General features: G+C 43.7%; 1 long non-coding RNA gene and 1 pseudogene across 1 annotated transcript; both read right to left on the bottom strand.

Annotated features, from left to right (window-relative positions):
- Nucleotides 1–8,673: 8,673 nt before the first annotated feature.
- Nucleotides 8,674–10,400, bottom strand: LOC150044691 (putative RNA-binding protein EIF1AD pseudogene; annotated as a pseudogene).
- A 4,984-nt stretch (nt 10,401–15,384) lies between these two features.
- LOC150044690 (uncharacterized) lies at nt 15,385–19,851 on the bottom strand. The gene is made up of 3 exons (XR_016533078.1): nt 19,698–19,851; nt 17,030–17,242; nt 15,385–15,406 (listed from the first exon to the last, which is right to left on the bottom strand). It is a non-coding gene; the product is annotated as an uncharacterized LOC150044690 (long non-coding RNA).
- Between the last annotated feature and the right edge of the window lie 1,292 nt (nt 19,852–21,143).

The raw sequence follows: 21,143 nt of genomic DNA, 5'->3' as shown, positions 1-21,143 counted from the left end.
CATTGCTTAAGACCTGATTTCAAACTGTATAACCAGCAGGGGTGAGGGCAGGGAGGGAGGGGGGGGAGGGAAAGGAAGAGGGAGAGAGAATGATACATAGGGACAGAGAGACAGACAAGAGTTGAAAAAAATTAAGACAAGTAGTGTGCAGTGGCTCATACCTATAATCCTAGCTACTCAGGAGGCTGAGATCTGAGGACTGTGGTTCAAAGCCAGCCCAGACAGTACATAAATCCATGAGACTCTTATCTCCAGTTAATCACCAGAAAACCAGAAGCAGTGCTGTGGCTCTCAAGGGATAGGGCAGTAGCCTTGACATGAAGTGCTCAGGGAAAACACCCAGACCAAGTTCAAGTCCCATGACTTACAAAAAACAAAACAAACAAAAAACTCAGTTGTTTAACAAGACACAAGGAAAATCCAAGAACTTTTTTGACAATGCAGATTAGAATAAAATCAAGCTGACCTGATACAAAATGTACCCCAACCAACAGAAAATCCCTTAGTTTTCCTATCAGAGAGGTCAGTTATTTAGAACTGAAACTTTACAACCTATGTTGAGATGGAGCATTCTTTGACCCCGGTGGCAGTGCAATCCTGGGAGAGCTGTTCAGACTTTTCTTACTTCCCTTTTGTTGTGGGAGAGGAGAGGAGAAGGGGGGTGGGCCCAGGCAGTGGTAATCCCTGATGAGGTGCTTACTCACAGGAGGGTCCTACAGAACTCAACATCTTAACCAGCAGTGATGAATCAGGTCTCTTTCTCTCTCTCTCTCTCTCTCTCTCTCTCTCTCTCTCTCTCTCTCTCTCTCTCTCTCTCTCTCTCTCTCTCTCCAGCTTCTTTTTGATTTTTTGGTTTACAGAGCAAGGGTGGATTTATGTCACACTTATGAAGAGAATATGGATTTGTCTACACTAAGTAAAATTAGAATTAAAGAGGAAGAAGTTGGCTCTGAAACATTTGAGACCAGCTTAGCTCTCTCCCAGAAAAAGAGAGATTTGGGGAATCCCAGGAGACAACTATCCTAAGAAATCAACAGCTACAAATTTAAGAAACAACATTGAGAACTATACGAATGGGAAAAGAAAAACATCTAAAGCTTCTAAGCAACGATCTCAAAGAATTCGAAACACTAGGACCCCTCCCTGACTCCACCCAGAGGAACCTCTGAGCTGCAAAAGTGGTTCTGGCGAATACTAGGGCCAGGAACTCCTGAACTACAGCAAGCTGATGAATCCAGATGCAGGAATCACACGGCTGGCGTTCGGGGCAGCACAAACAATGGCTGAGACCAGAGGGGAGGAGAATGACCCTCTAACATCATGGAACATCTTACAGCCATAACCCTGATGAGTAAGTAGCCCACGGGTATCCTCCTAACCCCCTCAAGAGAGCAGAGCTGATGGCGAGCTACAGAACTTAACACAGACCCCTCTCACTCCCACTCAAGAAGGCTTGGCATGCACTGGGGGTGGGAGGGACAAGGAACTCATAATCCTGGTCCTCCTCCCAACAGCCCCCTCCCCCAGGCCATTGAGACTGGAGACTAAGAGGCAGGCTCTAAGACCCAGCACGCCAATAGCAGATGTGGGAGTGTCCCTGCTCACATCTGCCCAAAGGCTCCTCCCACAGGCCATTGAGACAGGAAACTGATGGCCTAAGACCCAGTGTCCTAACAGCAGGCATAGGAGTATGCAGTTCACACACACCCGCCCTTACAGCCCCCTCCCCCTGGCCACTGAGACTGGAGACTGAGGAGTACAAAGACACAGCATCCCAAGAGCAGGTTGGGGCTCTGTGCGCATGCGTCTGTGTGAGCTAAAACCTAGTGGGGCCCCCTACTGCTGGGAGCCTCTTGCAAATCAGCATGGTGCGGAGAGGGGGTCCCTCTGCTGGTCACCAGGTGTAAAACATAGCCACATACCCAAGCTGAGATCCAAGGACACACTCAGAAAGCAAGTATCATTCACTATTCAGATTAGGTAGACATGCGACCCATAGCTACCCAACCATATGGGGAATCAGCTGTGTGCCCTGCTGCAATAGAACCAAAGCTACACATCAACAGCTAGTCCCTGCTACTGAGCATCGGGTAGACAAGCACTAAAGATGCTCTATCCAGCCAAATCCCAAACATTCATACAGATAACCTGTGAGCCACTATGGTTAATCAGCTATACACTCCTCCTGACCCCAGAAATACCAAAAGAACAAATCCTCACCTGGACCCACCTCCCTGAAGTTAGCAACAGAAATAATTAGGCTGAGAACCACACATACACACAGATACCCAGAGATAACCACCACCCCAATCCAAGTAAAGACAGCCACCTATTGGCCACAGAACAAACTTACAAGAGTAATTAGCAAGACTTGAATTCCCAATGCAGAAATCAGAGACAAATCACGAAATTTATAAGTAATCAAGGTCCCATGTAAATCCCAAAAGGAAACAACAGTGAAGGGATGACAGAGAAGAAATCATCCAAAGAGATGACACCTGAAGTAACGGGAGACATGACAACTCTCAAAGAGATGATACTGGACTTGAATCAAGGGGGGGAGGGGGAAGAAAGAACTTCAAAAACAATTCCAGGAATAAAAGCAGGAAATTGCCAAGCAGTTTCTTGATTTTAAAAGAGAAGTAGAGACAAAAGAAGTTTATACTTCTTTAGATGGAAAGATGACATGATGGGCTCAATGTCCATAATGCAACTAAAATAGAAGCTTTGGGAGACAGTGACTGAGATGGAAAATAGAATATCAGGAATGGAAGATAAAACACGATCTGGAACAGAGTCATCAATCTGGAAAAATAGATCAATATTCACTAAAGAGAAGTACAAGAATGCACAGACATGGTCAAAAAAATCTAACCTTCATATGATAGGAATTGAAGGGAATGCAACACTAATTCACCACGATTATAGCAGAGAACTTCCCTAATCTCAACAGGGAACATCTTATATTATTGAAGCCTTCAGAACACCGAATAAACAGGACCCCAAAAGGAACTCTTCCAGACAGATCATAGAAAAAACATGAGAGCTGAACTGTAAGGAGCTGATCCTTAATGCTGCAAAAACAAAGAACTATATTACAATGGAAAAAAATAGAATCACTTAGACCTTTCCACGCAAATCCTATGTGCATGAAAAGCTTGGAAAAATATGACGTGAAGACCCACATGTGCAGACTTGTGCAACCCAAACTGATATAGCTAACAAAATTACCATTTGCATTTTAGGGAGAAACAAAAATATTTCATTCCAAAGAGGAACTGTGAAATTATGCATACTAAACCAGCATTACAAAAATGAATCAAAAACAAAGAGCAGAACAGCAGGAATTCCCATCATGAAGCTATCACCTATAAATCAATAAGCACAAAAGGAGATATAGAGAAATACAGAAGGAAAAATAAATGACAAAGGACACAAACCACTTCTCCATAATTTCCCTAAATGTGAATGGGCAGAACAACCCAATCAAAAGACAAAGAGCAGCAGATTGACTTAGGAAACAAGACCCATCAATTTGCTATCTTCAAAAGACCCATTTCACTGCCAAAGACAGAAACAAATTCCAAGTAAAGGGATAGAAAGGAATTTTCCACTCCAAAGCACAATTCAAAAAAGCAAGAGTAGCAATCTTAATCTCTGACAAAAATAACTTCTCCATAAAATCAATAAAGATAAAGATGGCCACTATGTATTAGTAAAGGGGTCAATTCATAAGCAGAATATTACAGGTATATCAAGACAGACTCAAACACAGTCATAGTGAGGGACTTCAAATTAGAATTAAAACTGAATTCAAATTTAAAAGATGAGGGCACTCAGCTATGTATTGAAGAGGGAACAAAAACACCTCAAAACGATTCCTAAGTGTGCTAAGAGTGGGGCATGAGGAGAGGACAGCATTGTCAGCCAACCACAGTTTGGCCTTCCTTGTTTACTTGTTTTGTCTTTGCAGTACTTTCACTTGATTTTTTTCCTGTCAGGCAGTGCAATTTGTGACTGCCTCAGCAGTCTTGTTACTGTTCCCCAACGGAGTAACCCCTACAGAGTCCAGAGGCTCAAGCTCATTTTCTCTCCTATGGCCCTGGTGTTACCAACCCAACCCCTGGCTGGGGTGGTTCTGCCGTGACCTAATTGGGGGTGGGGTAAGAAGCTTCCCTATGTCAGTAACAGGACTGCTGGTTCTCGATGGCTTTGTGTTTTTCAGGTTTCTTCACTGCCTCCCCTGATTCTGCCAGCTACTGGGCCTGTAGAAGCAGTAAAATCTCTTCAAAGCAGCCATTATCCTGCTCTCCACCCCCTTCCTGCCCCATTTTCTTCTGGAGCCAGGGGCCCTGCCCTCATGCAGTGACTGCTCAAAGGGAAGAACAAGATCCTCTGAGGTGTTTGGTCCAGCTCCAAACCAAGAGCAGCCAGCAGCAGGAAATTTCTGTGCAACTCCTCTGGCAGGGCCTTCCATCCATACCAGTCATATCTCCTAGGCCTCATTTCAGGCTTCTTGCAGTCCTGACTCTTGGTAGTCCGAAAGACTCTGAGCTCATTCTGGGGCTGTGCAGAGGGCAGGGCTTTTTGCTTTAGCTCTACAGCTCTGTGTTTCCTTATGGCCCTTTGGGAAGGAGGAGCCCTGGAGGGCAGTCACTGAATCCTGAGGTGGGGTGAGGCTGTGGCTGGAGCTCCTCTGCAGGAAACAGGGAAATGGCAGGCAGGGAGACATTTCTGCCTGTCTGCTTCACATCACAGGGCAGCAGACACTGAGATGACAATGGCAAAGTACAAATCTGGAAAGGCAACCTCTCTATCCCTCCAATAGGAAGGTGGAAAGGTTAGTGACAGTGGCCTATGGATGAATACCCCAGTGCATTGATTGAGCTGTCACAGTGCTCTCTCTGGCTTTAGGCCATCTTTAATGAAAAAGTATGTGGCCTTCACATATTTTTATCCCCTGGCACATATCCTGTTTACAACTGTTGGGTTTAACTGCTTGAGAAGGGCTCAACCAAATACAGGGAGCCTTCCTCAACTGGGTCAAACCACCGGTGTGTCACGATTTGTTGTGTATCTGGCCTCTGCTGAGGGTCTAAAGTTAAGAGCTGCAAAAGGATGTTACATCCTCTGGCAGGTGGGATGGTACATCATTCCTAACCTGTAAAATCTCAGTGCGAGCTGGTTGGAAGTACTCCCTATAAACGGGAATTCTGCTGTAATCATAAACAATAAGATGCTGTCCAGATAGCAGACATCTACCTTGAAGCCATTGTAGGCTTATTTCAGTGGCACGAAACACATAGGTACCATGAACATCTGTGATCAATTGCCCTGGGGCAATCCTTAGCGTCAACCCAAAGTCACTGACCTTGGCATTGCCATTTTCCTCTAGAAGGATGTTGTCAGGCTTAAGGTCAAGGTACTCAATCTCGTTCCATTGAAAGTACTGCACTGTAATTCCTATCTGCTTCAGCAACCTCCTGGCTTCATTCTCAAAAAGCTGGCGTGATGCTTCAATCAAGCTCTGCAGGTTTCCCTTGGTGGCCATTTCTGTCACCAGGTACCCATGTTCCTCTCCCTGGATCACTTGATACACCCTGATTACATGGGGTGATTCAGAGCCTTGACAATGTCCACCTCATTTTCCACCAGTATGGGTATCTTTTGTCCCCAATATTTTCACTGCTACCTCACTTTCTGTGAGGCAGTGATAGGTCTTTACTTACCCAAAGTGCCATAGCCAATGGTCTGCTGTTCATGGTATTGGCTGACAAGTATGCACTTCTCTTTGGAGGAGAATTAGTGCATTTGCAATCTGTTGACTCATGGATGTCAGGGAGTCAACCTTATCCAAACAGCTAATAAAATATAGTGGTAGTAAATTTTAACTATAGTACCTACATAAGTATGGCAGTAAATATAAACAATATAAATATAAAAATTACCTGTCAATGTAGTAGATATTACATTTTAATTAAACTTCGCTAAGGAATCAATTCAGTGGTAGCATATCTTAACGTATGAATATCCCCAAAGCTACACAATGCAAAGCATCCCTTCCTTAGCCTAGATCTGATTTAGTCCAGCAAGTCATGAAAGGATCTCTCTCAGCACTTAAAAAAGGGGAGAGCAAGTGCCTTCTGTAACCCTTGCATGGACCTCACAATGGCATGTGAGGTCGGTGAGGAAATGGACCAATCTCAGCAGGGCCCAGTGACATTATGGTGGAATGGAACAATTGCACCCAGGCCCAGTGCCATCGGAGAGGACAGAGGCTCTTGAGAGTGTTATCAAGGACTTCAAGTTGACCAAGATGGATATCTTCATGGTAGCATTTCATGAACTGTGAGGACAGTGCCCAAGGGCCTCTTTCCTTCTCTGGGGCCATGAGATCCTTGGACCTGCTTCTGCAAGGACACTGTCCCCGTACTCTAGGCCAAGAACCTCAGCCTTCTTGTGGGTAGTTCCTGGGACTTGCTCCAGCAAGCTTTGAAACCATAGTGAACCACAATGAAGCCCTTGCACATCTGGGGTGTTGCAAAAGCCACCAGAGTGGCATCAAGTTTAAAAAACATCCTGGGATTCTGGGAAGATGGTGGAGGATCAGGGTGAGTCTGACCTCTCACCAAGATGCCAGTTTTAGCATTGTAGCGGGAAGTATATAGCTAAAGAACAAGTTGTAGTAGCACTGAGATCTCAGAGGAAAAATTCACGCAGCCTGCTGAAGAAGGCACATGAGGTGTGGCAGCTGCCGCTCCCCAGAGCAGCTGCCCCAAGACACAGGCACCCAGAGCCCGAGGGCTCAGCGCCTCATTTACCTGCAGCACAGCCTCCTGCCGTCATTGAGAATGTAGCCCTTCCCCCACCAGCCGAGACCAGAGCCATCTTGGCTACTGGCAAAGAGCCTGCTAGATCCAACTAGCAGACAACTGGAGCCTGAGAAGTGGTGTTGGCAGTGACATTTCTCAAAAAGGCAAAGGAGGGCTGGGAGTTTGGCCTAGTGGTTAAAGTGCTTGCCTAGCATGCATGAAGACCCGGGTTCAATTCCTTGGTACCACATATATAGAAAAAGCCGGAAGTGGTGCTAAGGCTCAAGTGGTAGAATTATAGCCTTGAGAAAGTCCAAGGACAGTGCTCAGGCCCTGAGCTCAAGTCCAGGACTGGCAAAAAAAAAAAAAAAGGCAAAGGAATCTGACCAGTGTCAGCCCTGCCATCAGTTCCCTGCCCTGGAGGGAGAAATTCCTCCTTGAGTGGGGCAGCTTTCCTCTCCCTGGAAACCAAGCCAGAGGGGGCTCCCCACCACAAGGGTAACCTCACCTAAACTGACAGAAACAATAGTAGCTCCAGGCTGGACCAGAGCGAGAAGAGAAAAGGTTATTGGACAGTACTAAAGGGATCTCTCCTTCAAGAGGATATAACCATTCTAAATATCTACACACCTAATGTCGGAGCAGCCAACCTCATCAAGCAAACTTTACTTTCACTAAAACCACACAGTGATTGTTGGTGTCTTTAACACAGCACTGTCATCTCTGGATAAATCCACCAAGAAAAAACTCAACAGAGAAACTTCAGAATTGAACAATTGCATAGAGCAAATGGACCTAACATCTGCAGATTATTATACCCAGAAACACCAGATGTACTATGTTATCATCTCTTTTGCTGTCCCTTGGTTATCTCATATTGTTACAGTATTTCACCTTATCTGATATATTGCATATATGTGTATTTGGGTTACTTGAAATAGGATAGGGAAGGGGGGAAATCAAGGAGAGGGGCATGGATGGGGGAAAGAAAATGAGGACCAAGACATGAGAAAGGGTATCAAGGTTTGTGAAGTAATGCACCTTCTATCTGGTGAATATAATGTAACCCTTCTATTAATCACAATAAAAAATATATGGAAACATTACAAAAAAAAGGCTGGACACTTTGTAGTTGCATTCCTCAGTTATTGACACTAAGAAATAAACCTATTTTCTTTTTTTTTTTTTTTTTTTTTGCCAGTCCTGGGCTTGGGCTCAGGGCCTGAGCACTGTCCTTGGACTTTCTCAAGGCTAGAGCTCTACCACTTGAGCCTCAGCACCACTTCCGGCTTTTTTTCTATATATGTGGTACCGAGGAATCGAACCCGGGTCTTCATGCATGCTAGGCAAGCACTTTAACCACTAGGCCAAACTCCTGGCCCATAAACCTATTTTCTGTACTAAGGATTCAGTCTTGTGAATTCTGTTCTAGTAACAAAAAGGAGTGAGACTCCAAGGGCAGAAAGAGGATTCACTCCCTTTTTCAGGTAGTCTGGTTAACCAGACATCTTAACTACTGAGGAGAAAGAGAAAGATAGGGTCTTCAGGATAGCCTGGGGAAAGTAACAGACTGAAAGCAAAGGACTGAAAACAAAGTGAAAGCAAAGGACTAGGAAATGGATCAAGCAGTAGAGCACTTGTCTAATAAATCTAAGGCTCTGTATTCAATGGCTACAACTGTAAAAAGTGAGAGAATGTCCAGTTGTAATCCCTAATTCATGAACATTATTTATAAAACACTTTATCATAAAATGGTAACATACAAGAACAACTATTAATGTACATATGAAAATGACATGTTTAATGACAACACTTATATTTTATAATATGAAAGTAACACTTCCTCAACCTAATGAAAAGAATTACCCATTTTTTCTGGGGCTTTTTTTTTTTTTGGTGGGTCAGGGGGCTTGAACTCGGCCTTGGTGCTATCCCTGAGCTCTTCAGCTCAGGGTTACTGCCCTAGCCTTGACCTAAGCCCCATTTCCTGTTTTCTAGTAAAAATTGGAATAAAGTCTGGCAGGTCCTCTTCTGCCCAGGCTGGATTTGAACCATGAACCTCAGATCTCAGAGTACTGAGTAGCTAGGATTGCAGGTGTGAGCCACTGGTCCTGGCTCATTTTTTTCTCATTCATAATGTAATTGTTACTTAGGATAGGAAAATGAATTTTTTCTGTTTTATTTATTTAAAGAATTAACATTGATTTTTCATATTTCAATGACATGTTAACAAGTATTGAAGAAGGGAATCTATATAATCAATGGTACTTAGATTGTAGAACATAATTAAAATAGATACATATAATGTATATAATGAAACATGTCTATAAAGTCAGAAATTTTTGGTATATAACCAGAGATAAGAGTCTCACACTCTCCTGCCTGAGCTGGATTTGAACCATAATCTCAGCCCCAAGTAGCTAGGATAACAGGCAAAAGACACCAGCACATGGCTTTTCTTTTTTCCCAAAGGAGACACAATCCTATCGTGGGCTATTTCTGCCTGGGCGGCCCTTCAACCACAATCCTCAAATCTCATCCTCCTGAGTAGCTGGGATTTCAGGTGTGAACCACAGGCTAAGCCTGGCACTTTCTAAGTGCCTAATGAGACTCTGAATAAATTACATGAAGACCAGTCCTTCCTTTTCTCCCCAGTCTGCCCACTGGCTCCTAAGGCCTCCAAAAGAGGCTGATTGGTTGGTTTGTTCATTTCCACACAGAGATTTACTCAGATAACAGTACAAGTCATTGCCCACCACGGGTTTGATTGTCTTGGGTGAGAAAGTCAGTTCAAAGAGGGACCCTGTCTTGTCCCCATCCAGGGAAGGAGATCTGCAGGTACCCTAGGAATGTCCAAGCCCAGAGGAACCAGGGACTAGTCCCTGAGCAAGTGGAGAAGTGGGCCGCTGGCTCTCAGCCTGCCTCTTCCTCTTCACTTTCACCATACTGTGTGCAGTGGGTGTTAACTGAAGAGGTCAGGATCATCTTCAGAGCCAGACTCTTCTCCTGAGGTCTGTGGCTCAGCTGGGAGCTCTGGCTGAGGCTGTCTGTTCCTGTTGTTCTGTTTCTCACCCACTTCAGAGAAGGCTTCGGGCCAGAGCCCTCCCTTCTGCAGAGAGCGCACGTGGTCCTGGCAGAGCACAAAGGTGATCTCAGCCTTCACTTTCTGTCCCTCCTCAATGGGGTCAACAATGAGAAAGTCTCCTCTCTTGATCCAGATGTTCTTATGAGACTTGGAGGGCATGCTCACCAGGAAGTGCCGCCCCTGTGCTGTCTCCACCTCAAGTAGATTGTTTCCTGGGGTCCTGAGTGCCCTCACAGTCTGCTGCTGGTCAGAGGGCACCACGTGTTCCCCCAGCACCTCCTTCACCCATGCTTCCTCTTGGTGACCTTGGACTTGCTGAGTCCTGTGCAGAGTAGTGAGTGAAGCAGAGACTGTCAGGTTCTCTTCACAATGTCTTTAGATGGCACACTCAGAAGTCAGGTCTGCTTTGAAGATGAACAGCCTTCTACTGAGGAGTGACTTCGGCACTCAGGTCCCACAGGCACCGTCTGGTCGGCTGACACTGGGAAAGACTCGTGCGCCATGCGCTTCCAGGCTGAGCAGATGAAGACACAAAGATGGGGCTTGTGGAAGACCGGGAGGGGGGCGTCGGCTTGAAGCCAAGTGTCCCGTGTTTCCAGTTCCCGCGAACACAGAAGCGAGCCCGAGTCAGACACTGAAAAGAACTGAATTTCCAGAGCTCTTCGGCATCCTCCCGGTCACTCTTCCTTCCCTTTGTCCATCCCTTGAATCCTTCCTGGTGTTAGGTGCGTCCAAGGGAAATCCTGGAGTTCCGGGCAGCAGGGGAGCCATCGATCCCTCCTCAGAACACTGGCTGCTGGTCAGCTAGCACAGGAGCTGGTCTGAGGTGGTAGATAACACAGATGGGGGAATTTGCCAGCAGACCTAAACAGCTAGATGATATGCAAATGTCTCTTTTCACAGGATGCTTTGCTTAGCACAGAAATTCACTTATCGGTGGTGTGTGTCACAGGTAAGTATTGTGTTTGACAGGATTCAAAGGAAGTTTGTTTCTTTGGAAGACTCTCCTGGGTGCTGGGAATTGGACAGAATACAGAGCCTTGTGTCTGTCAACCCAGGCCCCACCATTCAGCTCTGTGTTAATTTGCAATAAAGTATGGAAGTTGCACTGAAAATAACCCTTCATTTTGCCAGGTGCCCCAGTTCATGCCTCTAGTTTGGTGGGCAGAGAGGGGGAAGTTTGTGGTGTGAGGCCAACCAGGGCAAAAATTATCAAGACCATCTCTCAGTGGGATGTGGTATGAGTCCATCTCCACTCTTGAGGTGGTGTGGGCGAGAGCTTAGATGTGGGATCTAAACCATTCCTCTAATGAGGCATATCTGAAAGGGGTCCAGACAGCCCTCACCTGGAGTAAGAAATGCCCACATCTCTCCTTTCTCATTTAAGCTGCCTGGGATTGGTGAATGGTTGGACTACATCCCACAGGGCACATTCCCAAGATACACCCAAGTATAGAAAACCCAGTTTCCAAGACACTACTGTAGGTCTGGATTTGGAGCAGGAGAACACTGTGGTGAATAGTACAACAATAACCATGGCTGTGCCAGTGGCTTTACTCTACCCTGACTTGTCATCTTGTGGATAGATATTCAAGAGTGGTATTCCTGCATCATATGGTAATTGTATGTATATTTTTGTGAGGAATCTACAATTTGCCTTTCACAGTGGTTATTAGTAAGATTGAGAGGAATTCTCTACCTGTGTCCTCTCAGGACCACTTCAGTAGAGTACAAGTAGAATACCAGGTGCCAGACCTCTCTGAAAGCTCACCTTTCTACAAGGGCATTATCATTTTTCAGATGGAGGTGTCTGATGATGCAACTCAAAATGGTAGAATAGGTAGGTTTGTTTCCCTTTGAGGGGCTGCCTCTGGTTTGAACACACATCATGTGTTACCAAGATCATTCTCCATGTAGCAGGGATGTGCTGGGAGGCTTCAGAAGCACCTCACTCATGAGGTTTTGGATGTCCTGAATAGACTGATGCAATTACAATGGGAGTAGTCAACGTCTTGTGAGGATGAGCCTGGTATGAAGGTTGATACAATGATATCTTGCCCTCTTTTTGGCAACAGGAAGATACAACCTAAGAAAAAGGCTGAACACTCATTGCAGCACTATTTACCATAGCAAAGATATGGAACCAACCCAGATGCCCCTCACTTGATGAGTGGATCAACAAGATGTGGTATTTGTACACAATGGAATTCTATGCTGCTGTCAGAAAGAACGACATCGCCCCATTTGTAAGGAAATGGAAAGACTTAGAAAAAATCATATTAAGTGAAGTAAGCCAGACTCAAAGGAACTTAGGCTCAATGGTTTCCCTAATTTGTCATAATCAGTACAAACCTTGGGTCTCCTAGCAGAGATTTACAATAGAGCAAAACCTTGATACATAAGGCCATATAGTATGATGCTAAATGAAAGGACCTCCAGGATATAGAAACAAAAGCCATAGAATGATTGTTGTCCTTAATGTCACAGGTCTTCATTCATGCTAGACAAGGACTCTACCACTAGGCCAAACTCCTGGCCCTGTGAGGACACTTTCTGGGTGAATTTTTTTTGTCAGTTGTGGTACGTGAATTCTGGGCCTGGGCACTGTGTCTGAGCTCTTCACCTCTAGGCTACCGCCCTACCCCTTGAGCTGGTTGGCAAGGCCACATCCTTCAGTTGTATCCAATGTACCTTAAACAAGTGAGGGATTGAACTACACTGGAACCCAGAGAGACTTGCTCAACCTGTGTCTTAGAGTGGGGCTCTACCCACTCTACCTCCAGAAAGGCAAAGAACCTTTTCTAATATACTACAAACTACCACAAGGACAAAGGTAACTCAGAGACTGTAACAGGTGACTCGATCTAATGTATACTTACTAGGCATCTAGTGAATATATGGTGGTTTGGGGGGGGAATAGAATGTTTTGATTTAAGCTACCACCCTCAAGTTGGCCAATAAATGGAGTACCTAAAATGTAACACTAGATGACTCAAATACTGTCTTTAAATTTTTTTTTAAGCACATGGTACTTTTTTATTTTTTAGCATTGATCTAGATTCCTATAGACCTGTCTTTGAAGAAGCTAAAACACTGTCCTCTGCTGGATGTAAGCCTAGCCTGATCCATCTGTTCTACAAATGGCCATGGAATTTCAAAGAAAATGAAGCCAAAGAGAATTGAAGGCCTCTTCTCCTTCTCCAACCCACTCCTCATCCTTTCCCTGTTCACTCTGTTCCCTTCCCTTCCATTCTCTTTCTCTTTGGTGAATTTTTTTTAATTTTTTTTTGTGGGTCATGGAGCTTGAACTCGGCTTGGGCGCTGTCCCTGAGCTCTTCAGCTCAAGGCTATCACCCTACACTTGAGCCAAGGCCCACTTCTCATTTTTCTAGAGGTTAATTGGAGATAAGAGTCTCAGGTCCTTTTGTGCCCTGCTGGGAACCTTGAACCTCAGATCTCAGCCTCCTGAGTAGCTAGGATTACAAGCGTGAGCCACCATGCCCAGCTGCTTTTCCTTCTTGCTTGTTTCTTGCTTGCTTGCTTTGCTTTCTTTCCTTTTGTTTTTTCTTTTTGGTTCAGTCAGAGGGCTTGAACTCAGGGCCTGAGTGATATGCCTAAGCTCTTTTTGCTCAAGGCTAGCACGCTAGCACTTTGAGCCACAGCAACAGTTCTGGTTTTCTAGTGGTTCACTGGAGATAAAGAGTTTCACACCTTTCATTCCAGGCTGGCTTTGAACTACAGTTCTCAGATCTCGGCCTCCTGAGTAGCTAAGGTTACAAGCATGAGCCACCAGAATCTGGTCTTTTCTCTCTTTCCTGTTCCCTTATATTTGTTTTCCTTCAGTTCTCATTCATCATCACCATAGCTTTATATATGAGTAAAATCCCAGGAAAGTAAAGGCTTACATTCCTATTTATGGTATCAGGAAAATAATTTCCAAGTGCATTGTACATCCTTGACTCTGACAAAAAGCAGGCTTGTTTTGAGACTCTTATAGAATCCAGATTCATGTTTATCACTGAAATTATTCAAAAGCTATAATGATGCTGTTAAAACCACGGTGGTCATCAGAAATTGGGTGGAGGAAAGCCTCAAATGGCATGGCTCAGGGCATTTATTTATTCCTTCCTTCCTTCCTTCCTTCCTTCATTCATTCATTTTGACAGTCCTAGGGCTTGAACTTAGGTCCTGGGTACAGTCCCTGAGCTGCTTTTGCTCAAGGCTCGGGCTCTATCACATGAGCCACAGCACCACTGAGGAACTGAACCCAGGGCTTCATGCAGGCTCAGCAAGTACCCAACCACTAAGCCACATTCCTAACCCCTTCATCTTTTATTTTTATTTTTAACTAATCAAGCCTCAATTATAGTAATAATTAAGGCAATCACCCTTTCACTTCAGATGTGGATCACTGAGTCCACACAGGCTTTTTTTTGTTTTCTTTCTTTTTTCTTTCTTTTTTTTTGGTGGATCATGGGGCTTGATCTTGGGTGCTGTCCCTGAGCTCTTCAGCTCAAGGCTGCCACCTACCCTTGAGCCACAGCCCACTTCCCCTTTTCTAGAGGTTAATTGAAGAGTCTCAGATCCTTTTGTGCCTGGGCTGGCTTTGAACCTTGATCCTCAGATCCCAGCCTCCTGAGTAGCTAGGATTATAGGGTGCCTGGCCTCTTTATGTTTTCTGTGTGTAGGAATACACAACCCTTCAAGTCTTTCCACTTGTTCTCCCATCATAGATAATCATTTTCATTATATAATTATATTTCTTGGCTTATATCTGTTCATGGGAAGTTTTGTTTAGTTCATATATGTTTTCATTTATGTCACTAGTATTGCATTAGATAACTTATCCAATATCTTCATTTTTACTTTTATCTTTACAGCATCACTGAAGTTTTAAATTCAGAGCCTCACACTTGCTGGGCAAGTACTTTCCTACAAGGAGCCACACACCCACAGGCTTTTTGTTGTTGTTGTTGTTGCTTTTGTTATTTTTCAGAGGAGTCTCACACTTTTGCCTGAGCTGATGTCACACCAAGATCGTCCTGTTTTTACATCCCAAGTAGTTAAAATCACAGGAAGGAGCCACTGCACTGAGACGGTGTCCTTTTCCACTCTTCATTCTGTTTTTAAGACCTATCCATGTTGTTATGTGAACCCTGAGCCCATCATTCTCACTTCAAGAGACTTCTTACTGGGCACTTATTACATCGGACACCTCTGGCCACAGCAAGAGCCGCTAGCTTCCCTCTCCAAAGCAGTGCTCCCATGAGCATCCTCATGGGGCATCACAATAGACCAGTGTGAAAATCTTTTCAGATGGCCTCTTACTCATATACCTGGAGGATGCAGCCCCATAGTACAGCACAAGGTTTGGCAAAGAGGACCTCAGGCTGGATTCCAGTCCCACTCCTCTCTCCAGTGCAGCTTTGTTTGTGGTACTATCTGCACAACTGCAAACAAACTTTCTCCTGATTCTCAGTCATACGATCGGTGGTTTGCAGCTTTTCTCCTGTAGGTATAAGAAAGGGAAGGTATCACACGACCACAGAAATCACAGGATAGATATATAAACATAGATATAACATTTTTGTTTTGTTGGTTGTGAGGCTTGAACTCAGGGCCTCAGGGCCTGGGCACTGTCCTTGAGGTCTTTCGGTCAAGACTAGCTCTCTACCATTTGAGCCACAGCTCCACTTTTAACGTTTTTGGCAGTTTATTGGAGATCAGAATCTCATGAACTTTCCTGCCTGGACTGGCTTTGAATGACAATCCTCAGTTTCCTGAGCAGCTAGTATTACAGGTGTGAGCAGGATAGTGTTCACAGCTATGCTCATGGTAAGGAAAGAAGGAGGTAGTATAGCAAGATTCACCACCGGCTAAGGAGACTGGTCTGGGAAGCTAGGCTTCCTTAGCTGTTGGTAGAGGCAAAAGAAGCAAAATTTTCCCAGTCTCAGAAGCTCTGGAAACTGTAGTGATGGCATGGCATGGCATTGTTTAGTACTTCCAAGAAGTGTTCTTTAGTACTTTCCTTTTGTAGTAGTTCTGAATGGATAACTGGCAGATATCAGAGGTTTTCAGATTTGGGGACATTTGCATAAATTTTGTAGGTTTGCTCTCCCAGATCTGAAAATCCAAAATCTAAAATGTTCCAATTATGCACTGGATCCAAAATTTTGAATTAGGGGAAGCTCGAACTCAGTGGCACTGCAGTTAAATGGGACACTTCTAGTTTTGCTGTGAAGATCGTTTGGGGGGGTGATTTGATCTCACAGCAAACTTATTGTTTATTTATTGGAAGGATTGGGATTTGAACTCTGGTCCTAACCCTTGTTAGGCAGGAACACTATCATCTGAACCATACAACCAGCCTTCTTTTGCTTTGTTTTTCAAGTAAGATCTTGCTTGTCCAGGGTTAGCCTCATATCATGTTGCTCTATCTGTGCTTCCCAATTGCTGAGATGGCAGGAACGTACCACTATGCCAGGAATACTGATTAAGATTGGTTCTCAATAACTTTTTTGCCAGGACTGACTTTTTATTTTATTTTATTTTGTTGGTCACAGGGCTTGGACTCTGGGCCTGGGCGCTGTTTCTGAGTTCTTCAGTTCAAGGCTACTTACTGCCTTACCTCTTGAGTCACAGTGTCACTTCCGGTTTTCTACTGGTTAATTGGAGATAAGAGTCTCATAGTCTTTAGTGCTCGGGCTGTCTTTGAGTCATGATCCTCAGAGCTCAGCCTCCTAATTCCTCCTAATTCCACCTCTCCTTTGGCTGAGATTAATCTGTGTGTGTGTGTGTGTGTGTGTGTGTGTGTGTGCCCACCGAACATAAGCTTAAGCTCAGGGTATGCTGTCTCTGAGCTTTGTGCCCAGGGCCAACATTGTGCCACTTGAACCACAGCTTTATTTCTGGCCTTTTAGTGGTTAGCTGGAGATAAGAGCCTTATAGACTTTCTGCCAGGGGTGACTATAAACCATGATCCTCAGATCTTAGCCTCCTGAATCACTAGAATGACAGGCAAGAACCGGTGACACCCAGCATCTGGCTTAATCATTGTTATTTGTTCCATTTATACTAGAGGTAGGAAATCAGGAGGATATATTCCCCATGAAAGGAAAATTAGAAAACCTACCTCAGGAGCAAGTTGGACGAGTGGGAGACTCCATTGGTGAACCAATGTCGCAGTGTCACACATCTCAAACCAATGCACACAGCTCAGGAATGTGAAGAAGCGCAGTGGAGCTATTTGCAGATCTAGAGTCAAGAAGCAGCAATCTAAGAGTTTTCCAGTGTCTAGCTGTGTTGTTTTCTGTCTCTTCAGAACTCCTTTAGGAAGTTATTTCATCTGTAATAGCATAGTTAGTATCATTTAGAAGAGCTAGAAGAAAATATGGAGTCATGTAAAAATAAAAAAACTTAGACTTTTAGCTGGACAGTGGTGGATCACACTGTAATCCTGGATATTCAGCTGGTAGAGATCTGAATATTGTGGTTCAAAGCCAGGCTGGTCAAGAAAGTCCATGAGACTTTTTATCTCCAATTAACCACCAAAAAAGCAAGAAGTGGAGTTGTGGCTCCAAGTTTTAGAGTATTAGCCTTGAACAAAAGAGCTCAGGGACAGCACCCAGGCCCCAAGTTCAAGATATACGACCAATAATTAAAAAAAACCAATGTATTTTTGTTATAAGGAATATGTATGTATATATATGCATCTATATATGTATATATATATGTGTGTGTATATGTATATATATATACATACATACATACATATTCTCCCTCTTCCTTTGTAATGATTAGTGAATTTTTTTTTGTCAGTTGTGGGACTTGAACTCTGGGCCTTGGCCTGCCATACCCCTTGAGCCACAGGGCCACTTCACATTTTTTTTTCTTTTTTGTCAGTCACGGGTCTTGAACTCCATGATCCCACCAAAATCATTGCTGCATGTTTGAAGAATGAGGTTTGTGTTTTACTAAACATTGAGTCACTGAATTCACTTCTAGGATAAAGAATAAGGCAGTGCAATGAGTAAGCGCTCCCCTTTGTGTTAGCTTTGTGACTTTGAGAAAATCCATTTACCACAACTTCCTTCTCTTCTAAAATGGGATAGTAAAACACACTTTTCATTGAGTTGTCTGTCATTAGAATTACTTATAGGCACATTTCTACTCAACTTTATTGAATCCCTGACATGTACTGTGGGCTTGCAGGGGTTGAGGGAGATAAAACATGAAGAAAACTTGATTGCTTGTCATAGAAAATCTACTTAGCAACCAATTAAAAGCAACTCAAATAACCTTCGCCAGTTTGTTGACTAAAGCTACAGTGCATTCTCATCATTGTGTTATTTCAAATCCCCTGCTAGAAGAAATACATATATATTCTCAAGGACTAGCTAGGCGTGGTGGCTCTCACCTATAATCCTAGCTACTCAGGAGGCTGAGATCTGAGGATCGAGGTTCAAAGCCAGCCTGAGCACTAAAGAACATGAGCCTCTTACCTCCAGTTAATCACCAGAAAATGGGAAGTGCGGCTGTGGTTCAAGAGTAGGGCAGTAGCCTTGAGCTGAAGAGCTCAGGAACAGCGGCCAGGCCCAGAGTTCAAGCCCCATGACCTACAAAAAAAAGTCTCAGGAACTTTAGTGCCGGGGTTGGCTTTGAACTTTGATTCTCAGATCTCAGCCTCCTGAGTAGTTAGTCTTACAGGTGGTAAGCCACCATGTCTGGTAAATCACTGTTTTTGTTTTTGGTACATTGCACTTGCTAGGCAAGCACTTTGCCACTGAGATACATCCCAGCCCTTAAATTTTTTTAATTAAAATTTTTTTGGTAAGTACTGGGGCCTGAGCCTGTTTTGCTCAAGGCTAGAAAGAACTCTACCACTTGAACCACAGTTCCACTTCTGGTTTTTGGGTGGTTAACTGGAGATAAGAGTCTCACAAACTCCTGCCTGAGCTGGTTTTGAACCATGATCCTCCTATCTCAGCCTCCTGAGATATTAGGATTACAAGTGTGAGCCAGTTCCTAGCTATGAAGCACAATTAATCTATTGAGAACAAATGCAGTGGTGATATGATTGAACATAGCTTAGCTGAGCGAGCTCTCAAGGGAAAAGTAACAGAGATGTCAAATACAAATGGTATTATCAAATTATGCCTTTGTTCCCAAAGCTTTCACCAAAATGAAAACATCAAGTAAGTGTTGGACCTAAAATTTGGTGGATGGCTAAAAAAAAAAAATCTCTTAGAACCTTCTCTTTCTGGTGATACACTTGGGTTATACACTTTTGATGTGTTTGTGATTCAGAAAGGAGGTACAGCGAAAGCTAGGTAATTGAGCTAAATCCTCTCATCCTGGCTACACTCAAGGCTGGGAGGTAAAGGAAGGACAGCCTGGGACTTCAGCTACAGAAAGCTGGTGATTCTGATGAAGACGTCATTTTTCTTGTACTAAATGGTGCCAGGTTCTCACTGTCACCAAGACCTCAACCGCACCCAAATACCAGAAGATGACACCTCTAATGCCTACCTGAAAAAGAAACAATGCAGCTGAACAGCATATTTGGGCCATGTGAACTGGACAGAGTCATCAAGGAGGTACCCCAAGGCATGATGGTCCTGGGGTGCCAGAATAAGAGAGGTACTATTCTCCAGGGCAGAGGCTGTTTACACACTCCTGTGTGGACAAGGGCTAAGAGTTCAGACAAGGTGACAGATGACCTGTTCCCAGTACCCCCCAGGAACTCATCTGTCTTAACAATATGACACTTATTTGTCCCCCCAAGATATCACTGTCATTACCTGAGATCAACATTAGCAAGTCTGCCCTGTGGCTTGGCAAAGGGCACCACTGCAGTATCCCATCTCTAATGGATAAGAGCCTGAATAGAAGACATGAAAGCACATATCTTGACATACAGTGAATATGAAATTAAAACAATGGAGATGAGGCACTGAGTTCAAATCCCAGTATCTCCAAAAAATATCCTTCTTTCTACCTTCCTTTTCTTGCCCTTATCTTGCCCCTTCCTTCCTTCCTTCCTTCTTTCCTTCCTTCTTCTTTCCTTTCTTTCTTCCCCCTCTTTTTTTCCTGTCCTTTCTATGCTAAGGATCAAACCCAAGGCTTCACATGTGCTAATCAGGAGCAACTGATGATACCCCCTCAGACCCCCTTCTATTTTTAAATTTTTCTATGTATTATATAATTCAAATTAAAAAGTAAAATATGGATAATCACCTGTATGAATGTGGTAAGAGTCCACCACGTCTTGCATGGACATCTAAGAATTATGCCTATCTCTTCTTGCTTATGAAACATACCATTTTGAGTCAAGATCTGTGTAGCCCAGGCTGACCTCAAACTCATGATTTTAGCCACCTGAGTCCTGGGATTAAAGGCATGTACTACTACACCTGACTTAAAATTTGCTTTTATAAAAGTATTTCTGTTAGGAAAAATGCATTAACAAAAATGTAATTGACTTATTTGAAGTATAATAGTGAAACAAACTTCCTTGAGCCATCAATTCAAGAAAAAGAGCATTAGAAGAACCATTTAAAGTCCATGTTTGCTCTTAACATTTTCACAACAGACAGAAACTATGCTACAGTTTGTGCTTACTATTCCTTGTCTTTGTTTATAATCTAATCATTGTATGTTTTTAAAATATTCAATTCTGGACCCAGGAATGTGGTCTACTGGTAGAGCGGTTACCTAACATTCATGAAGCCAGCCCTGGGTTTGCTTCCTCAGTACCACATACTCAGAAAAAGCCAGAAATGGTGTTTTGGATCAAGTGGTAGGTCCCTAGCCTTGAAAAAGCCCAAGGACAAGGCCTAGGCCCTGAGTTCAAGCCCCAGGACTGGCAAAAAAAAAAATCAATTCTGCATGTATTTAGATAATACATTAGCATCACCATGTGACTCTTTTAAATATGAGCAACTAGTTCCTGGCTAGTCCTAATTTTTAAATTTTAAATATAATTTTGTTTCTATTAAGGTGTTGTATAGAGAGGTTACGATTTGATGTCATAAGTCAGGTAATGAGTACATTTATTTTTCTTTGTTTTCTCCCAGTTTCCTCCTCTCATCCCTGCCCTCAAGTCACATATTTTTCCCGGAGTGTCTATATAATAACATGATTATATTTGTTTACCCTTCCTCCATTTCTGTGCCCTTCCTTTGCCCCCCCCAAAAAACCTCTAAAGATAAAACAAATACCACCACCACCAAACAACAATAACAAAC

This window comes from Megascapheus bottae, chromosome 29, assembly GCF_031878675.1.
Source record: "Megascapheus bottae isolate mThoBot1 chromosome 29, mThoBot2.hap1, whole genome shotgun sequence".
NCBI classification, from domain to species: Eukaryota; Metazoa; Chordata; class Mammalia; order Rodentia; family Geomyidae; genus Megascapheus; species Megascapheus bottae.
This window is presented reverse-complemented; position numbering and strand designations above follow the sequence as displayed.